Consider the following 8579-nt stretch of genomic DNA (forward strand, 5'->3'; position numbering starts at 1 on the left):
AGGAATTGGACTGTCTTTTCTACCTACCAAAAACACTGATCCTTCCCTTACCAGAGCACTACTGGGCTCTCACAATTCAATTTTAGGTTGTTCAAACCATTTCATAGGAACTCCTCTCTGCAAGCCACATGTTACTACATGCATCCATTTTGTATTTATTTGTATATTTGTATATGTCTGCTGTGTTCATAATCACCCGATTGACCAAAAAGTACAGAGAATATGTATAAGATCCCACTGTGTGTTTAACTATAAAACTGGTATTTAAGTTCCTTAAAAAAGCAACTACCCCCTTAAAGGATCTTTTCCAATGAAGTACCTCCCTTGCATTTACCAAAATCATCCAAGAAAACTTGAAAGATAGAACAGACTTTTTTTTTTTAATTTCCCTCATTACTAATGTCAAATATGCACACTTCAGGAAGAGATATGATTATCAAAGGCATCTATGGAAGAGGTCTAGCTTAAAGACCAAGTCAGAAAGGGGTACCCTGTGAATTGTGAGGTCCTCCAATGTTATTTGTTGATATTTGTATGAAGCCCAGGAATGCTGAAGGACTTTCTCAATGAAATCCATGGTTATTCAAAAGAATTTAGCCCAATTATCCATAGAGGAAAGACCAAGTGGATGAAAAATACTTATTATTAAAAATATGAATTGGATGGATAACTTAGTTGAGGTTAATTGGAACCCCACAGTCTGTCAAAGTAACAGAATCAGTGGTTAGATTGCAATCTAACTTGCAAGATTAGTTTTTTTTTTTTTTATCAATATCCAGGAATTGACAAACTATGCCTAAGGGCCAAATCCAGTTCATAGCTTGTTTTTGTATGGCTCAGTAGTGTAAATCAAGCTTATTTTGAAATGTAAAAACAGGAAGAAGCCAAGATTTAGCCTATGGGCTGCAAAATGCTGACCTTTGAAGACTAGCCCAATACAAATATTTGGGCTAGATACTGCACATGTACAAGGAGCTGGGCTAATTACTGAACAAGAAGAGGGGAATAGGCTGGATAGTCTTTGGGAATTTACAAAGTTCATTTAATGACCACAGATTTCTAAAAGCAAAGGCCCATTATTTTAACACCAGAGTTCTTCAAAGGTAATGGAGAAATATATGATGAGCATGAGTGGACTACCACATATTGAAAATGAGAAATCATGCAAGAAAAGCAATGTAAAGGATATCATCAAAGAAATATATGTTGGGGAAAAAATGATGGACTACTCACATACTAAGAGCAAAAGACAACTAGTGGAAAACCCATGTGCTCCAGTGATAAAGAATGCAACAAAGACCCCCACCATATTGGACAGGTCCCTGTGATGAATTTCTGGGAGAGTATAGATTAATCATTTATATAAGATAAGTAATGTGGGGGTACAATCTTCATAGTGGAATAGAGCCACATCATTTGTAGTGCAGCTCCCAATTACAGCAAATGGAAATATTACTAGAGAGAATTATATATGGTGGACCTTTTGAATGCTGCCTTTCAACTAAGATAGCATTTCTTCATTTGAACTATTTCTCCAACAAAGGGGCTGAGTAGCCCAGAATATCCACCAATTTATAGTATGCTTATTGGGCCTGGATAACATATATAGTTGTACAATTGAGCTAGATTCAGTGTGTTAAACTGAAAAATATAAAAATCATTTCTGGCTCATGGGCCATGCAAAAAAAGGTAGAGAGGTCTGGTTGCTAATCTCTGGCATAGAGATAGATAAATTGACAGAAAGGGCATCTATTCAAAATTTAATGACAAGGCTACAAATACAAGCAAGCAAGATAACCCATGAGCTCAAGGAATTTATGTTCTAATAATGTTTACATTCTAATTTATATTTTAATACATTTTTCTATGGGCAGAAAAATAAAAAGGAGCTGGAGAGGGAGAGTGAAAGAAAGAATTTCAAACCTAGAAATGTGGGGCAGATAATTGGCAATGGAGGCTTTAGGAAATACAGAGGAAAAAAATCTAAGGTTGTATTTTGGGATGAGAGGAATATGATGACTATTATACAATATGGTGAAATGGCCAGATTGGAGGATAGAGAATAGATAGCTGGTCTTGGAATCCAGAAGACCTGAGTCCAAATCCTATCTTTGTTAACCTTTGTGACCTTGGGTAAGTCAATTAACATACGTGTTCCATAGAATCTCTTTAAGACTACAAGTTGCAGAGAAGGTATTGCTCAGCACTGGCATAGGGAGTTCTTTCCACCCATAAATCTGATCCAATATGCCCTTTTTATATACACACACAAATATATATATACACACACATATATATACACACACACACACACACACAATACACAATGTACAATATGTATGTGCATGTCTCTATGCATGTCATATATATACATATATGTAAAAAACTACATTTCTTTATATAAAATTAAATTGTTTTCTAGACCTTTGATTTCATTTATGAAGGGGGTCACTTCTGACATGGAAACCTCCTTTACTGAATGCTGATTGTCAACTTGGCTAACTTGTAGTCTTCAAATTCCTTAGGACACTGAGAAGCAAGTTATAGGATTATCTTATCAGTCACATTTCTATGTTTCAGAGAACCTGACATACCTTCTAAACACAACACCATGTTCTCACAAAAGTTGTAATACCTAAATAGGTAGAACCCACCTAAGCTGTTCCCTGAAAACATGATCTTAGGAAAATTATTGTACAGTAGCAGTTATAAATGAGCAAATAACCAATCATTATAACATCAGTCGTCATGACTTTACTATCTTCCATTAGTACTAATCTGATGCTTCATCATGGAGTGGCCCTTGAGTCCTGGCAGGGGTACAGTTATGTGAATAAGCTTTGGGTAGGACCTCACCCACTGAAAAGGCTTCAAGGACAGAATAGTCTTCAAAAGAGACTGATAGTGAGTACTCCACTTTGGTTAGGAAAACTATCCAGGGTACTTGGGTTGGTAGAGAGAGTTTCCACACTACTGAAAGGATCACTTTGAGGTACTGTATTTAACTGGCTTCAGACATTATGTTATTGGGAAGCTGGGTTTAAATCCTACCTCTGACATAGAGTACCTGTGTGACCTCAGGCATTTAACCTCCTTAGGCTTCAGTTTGCTATAAGGTATGTCTATATAGTCAGAAAGCACACTCTAACTAGATATAATTTTTATTTATAAATTGTATTTAATGTAATATTTAACCAGATATAAATAAGTTGTTATCTCCCACACAGCTATGATTTGTCACTAACACTGGAGCTAATTAATGCTGCTGAGAGGAAAACAGAAATCCAGGACCTAATAATCTTATGTAGAATATGAGGGCCAAAACTTTCCTTCTTCTATGAGGCCGGATATGAGCCATGGCACATGAGTCAAAGCAGCCCATTGAACAGGCAGAATGAGCTGAAGAAGGTCACAAAAGGAGGTGATCTTTTTACCTCCATTATTTTTGTAGGACTCTACAGTAAAAAAAGTAGTCCTACAGACTTAGGGGAATTGTCAGTATCCTCACCAAGAATTGCCCAGAACTCTTAGCAAGGAGAGTCCTTCATTCTAGTCACAAATCCTGGGCCCGGGGCTTTCTGCTTCCTTACACTAAAGTGTAAATGATAAATGTGCTATAAATTTTCTAGGGTGGAGAAGTGAAAAGAAGAGAAAATACCGAATGCCTGAAATATGGAAGGAGGCCAATAAAAAGGGAGATTGAGTTAATTGAAACTCTAATGACTCCACAATATAGCAGGTCAGTGGAGATCACTCAACCAAGGAAAGGACTGCTTCAAGGTGAGATGAGCTTCAGGAGGCTGGGAATGCTAGTCAAGAGAAAGTTTAAGATCAGATCAATATCAGTTAACATTAACAGAAAATTATTAGTCATTGATATACTGCAGAATATGGCAGAATAGGACAGAAGAGAGGTGATGAAAAAGGGTGGCAGAAGGAAAAAGAGAAATGCTATCTAGCTCCTGCTCTAGATTGCAATCAAATGAAGATGAAAATGTACATAGATACACAGACACACACACACATTTTGTCTCTCTCTCTCTCCATCTCATCTCTCTGGCTGAATCTATCTCTTTGTCTTCCTCTCTTTTTCTCTGTCTTTGTCTCTATCTGTTTCTGTCTGTTTCTCTCTTCTCCTCCCCACAAAAATCATTATAAAGCAGCAAGTCCACACATGACAGGCAGATACTGCATCTGGGTCCTTGTCTCCAGTAATTCAGAGAATAAGATAAATAAGTGAATTAGAAAGATTTGAGTTTCAGTCTGGCTTCAGAAACTTACTTAGCTGTATGGCCTTCCTTCTTCAGGAAATTCAGTACATGACTCATAATTTTTCTACCCTCCCCGACTCCTGCCCTCATACTATGAAACATAAGCATACATTATGACATTCAAACTCCTTCCCTTAAGATATACCCACCCCAACGTAACCTAATACAAAAATAGACCCTTGGGCTCAGCTAGGTAGCGCAGTGGATAGAGCACTAGCCCTAAAGTCAGGAGGACCTGAGTTCAAATGTGACCTCAGACACTTAACACTTCCTGGCTGTGTGACCCTGGGCAAGTCACTTAACCCCAATTGCCTCAGCAAAAATTAAAAAAAAAAAAAAGACCCTTGATCTTGCTGTAACCCATAAATATACCACCTCCTCATGCAAGAATTCTGAAATTCCTTTATATAATTATAATCTATTGGTCTGTGACTTCCCTTACAAGACTTTCCTTCCCCTTCATTTGCACTCTGATCTCTAATCCCTTCTCCCCTCAATTCTCTACAAGCCATCTCCCCTTCACTAGCTATTCTATTTTCCCCTCTTGACCTATGATGAATGAATTCAATATTATTCTCTCTTGAATCCCTGCCCCCTGATCATTTCACTAATTACAACTTGCCAAGTCTCAACCCTGAATGACTCTCACAATTTTGCTGCATACACAGCTTAACAAAAACAGAAAAAAATCACATAACCTTCTTGATTAAGTCCACTACAGATTACAGAATCTTAACTGGATCCTCACTGCTGCTGAACAATACCTCTCTTATCAACTCATGATCCCACTGTTAACAGTAGCTCTTCCAAACTGGATCCCTTCTCAAACCTCCTATGGTTCACCTCTCTTCCTACTCTCTTAGCTGAGAATATTTTATAGGAAAAATTGAAGACTTCTCCCATGTTTCTCCCCTCTTCAACTCCTAAACCATCTGGTTTTCATCTCTCTTTGTTCACCCATCTCACATGAAGTGATCTTATTCCACACGAAGGTCAATCCCTCTACCTACTCAAGCAGCCTCAGTCCAATGCATTTCCTCTAATAAACTGCCACTTCTGTCATCCCTATGCTATCACTTATTCAATCTGTCTACTGGCTCATTTCTTATTACCTACAAACATAAACATGCTCACGACTTCATCATTCTCTCTTCCCTCTCCCCTACAAATCCTCACTTGATCCCTCCATCCTTATTGTCCCTTATCTCTTCTGCATTGTAATTAAACACTGAAAAAATACCACCTACAACAGATGCCTCCACTTTCTCCTGTTTACAATCTGGCCTCTGACTTCATAATTTCAGCAAATCTACTCTCTAGTTACTAGCAATCTTAGTTGCCAAGTCAGTTTCCTTTTCTCAGTCTTCATTCTGTTTGCCTTCTCTGCATCTTTACACACTGTTAACCACCCTCTCCTCTTTTCAGTTCTCTCCCTACTCCTCCTCTCCCAGTTCTCCTCCTCCCTACTCCTTCTCCATGTCCTTTGCTTCATCCTCATCAGACCATGCCCTCGTCCTACAGGCATCCCTTAGGATTTTGTTCTGGTCCCATTTCCCTTCTCCCTCACTTAGTGGTCTCATCAGTTCTGATATTTACTTAACATCCCTGTGCCTATTCTCAAACCTACCTATTCTACCCGAGTCTAATCTAGCCTCCAATCTCATATCTTCAGCAGCCTTTCAGACATTTTGATTTGGATACCCAAGAAATATCTCAAAGTCAGTTTTATGTCCAAGGTTCTAATATGTCCTCCTCACTTTCCCCTGGTGTAACTACAACATAGTTTAAAAATACTATATAAATTTGAGCAGACCTATCCATCACCCACTAGTATAAGAATTACTGCCAGCCTACAGGGATTTTAGAGCAAGTTTGAATGTTATCATCACTAGTGCAATAAATCTTAATATTAGCATTACATCTATTTGCCCAGTCTTTCCTAATGTCCCATTCCTGCCACTTATTAGACACATGGCAATAGCAAAGGGCTGGGAATATCATTGCTAGGGTTAGAGGTCACAATCACAAAGGTCATTTAAGGATCACCAAAATTCACAAAGAAATTGAGAACACACTCTGTACCTTTGGATAATTTAACAATTTCTGAGAACTGAAATGTTTCCCACTTGTCAGAGCAAAGCTTAGGGGAAGCAATGACCTCCATATGAAGATAACCAAAAATACACATCAAGAGATTGAAATTATTTACAGGCTAACAATGTATTTGACATAAAACAGAAATAAAACATGCTAGATCTAGATGGAGTCAAATTCAGCCTTGTTTTAGAGATAGAAGACATTGAAAATCCCAACCCCAGAAGTGAGCTCCGACTGAGCATTTCACATGAGAACATGAAGGACAAGGGCCTTGTCTTTTCCTTTGTGTCCACTGTGCTTAGCACAATGCTTGTTAAATTATTGAGAATGACAATGACAATGAACATAGCAGTCCATAGCCAAACCAGGTTAAGAATCCAGGCCTTCTGCTGTTTTCAAAATACTCATCCCTTCCCATTCTATTGCTACTATTCTAATCATTCATGTGACAAGGCTTGTGTCCTGAGTTAATAGATGTTCTCTCTCATACTGAATCGTTTATCTTGGAAGGTATCTAAATGGTTCAGTATTAGGGTTCTTTCAAAGTGATAAGTTGGTTGTCTTAATTTAGCATGGTACTTAGCAAGTTCTCTAGCTCACTAATGTATTTAAGTACTCATTAGAGTTCACACTTTCCAGAGAGCTCACACATTAGAGTTCATAAGTCCGGGAGACTCACAAGTCAGGAACCCACAATCCCACTCTTGGAGGAAGAGTCAACCTTTGAGTTCACACCTCTAAAAGAAGATATAAAGGGCCAAGCACTAGAGACTTGGAGGAGATTGAGAAAGCAGGAGTCAGTGGAGGGATTAAGAGCCAGAATTTGAGAGAGGAGATTGAGAAGCCAGAAGTCAGAGTTGAGCTAGAGGCAGAAACTAGAAGAGCTAAAGGACAAGTTGCAAGAACTTTTGGAACCAAGGAGGGAGATAGGCCTCTAAGAAAACTAATCAGGCTATTTTGGAAGAGACAATAAAGGACTATATTTTAACAACTGGCTGCATTTGAGGCAATTATTGATTTGAACTGAAATGAAGATTGCCTCCAGAAGTCCCAAAAGAAATCTGCTCCCAGAAACAATTTTATTTGAGAAAAGAACATCTACAATTCAGTGTGGATAGAATGCTGAGTCTGGATTCAGAAAAACATGAATTCAAAGCAAGCCTGAGACACTCTCTAGATGTGTGTCCATTGGCAAATCACATAACCTGTATGCTTGTTTCATTTAGGACTGGGACTGACTCATAGTAGACACTAATACTTGTTTCCTTGTTTCCTTGATTCTGACTTACAGTGGCAGTGCTCTCTCCCTTGATACCATACCATTCAGGTCAGGTCATTGTGAAATCAGAAAATTTGCAGAAAGATGATACCAGGAAGTCATAGAAATTACAACTTTAATTGTTCTTGAAAGGGAAAAAGCAGTTTGGTTTTTTTTGCTGAGGCAATTGAGGTCAAGTGACTTGCCCAAGGTCACACAGCTAGGAAGTGTCAAGTGTCTGAGGTCACATTTGAACTCAGATCCTCCTGACTTCAGGGCTGGTGCTCTATCCACTGCGCCACTTAGCTGCTCCAAAAAAAGCAGAATCTCAAAGAGAAACAGTTTAGGGGCAAAGGAAGATCCCTGGAGTTATCAGCAGGGGCTATAGCTTGTATTCACAAAATTAAGTCCTGACCTCAACAAAGACAAAAAGGAGACAGGGGAAACTCTGGAACCTTAGTGAAAAACTCATCAAGTTAGTTTTTAACAGAACAATATGCCAATTCCATATCTGTAATTAATTTTAGAATCGAATTTGGAATTTCCCCATTCTTCTGCCATTCCCAGAAGAGTTTGGAAAAATGAGAAACCAAAATAAGCAACACAAGTCAATCTTTATTGAAAACTGAAGTATTAATACATAACAATTCTGTTACAATAAACGTGCTTTTTTAAGAATTTTAAATCTGAGCTCATCTACTCATCGGATTGCATAAAAAATAAAAAAGTATGAATTTACACATAATTGAACTGGCTCAGGATGGATTTTCCACACCTTCGTGTTGACACCATAAGTTCAATGCAGAAGTGAGTGATGCTTTTTAACATTTTGGAAGACAACACTGACCTAACTTTAAAAAAAAAAGTACCAACATAACTGTCTGAAAAACAGTATTTTTAAAAAATCATAAAAAAGAAACCTGTGTCTACTCAATAACAAAATATGGAGAACT

Source organism: Antechinus flavipes, chromosome 3 (genome assembly GCF_016432865.1).
Source record: "Antechinus flavipes isolate AdamAnt ecotype Samford, QLD, Australia chromosome 3, AdamAnt_v2, whole genome shotgun sequence".
Taxonomy (NCBI): domain Eukaryota; kingdom Metazoa; phylum Chordata; class Mammalia; order Dasyuromorphia; family Dasyuridae; genus Antechinus; species Antechinus flavipes.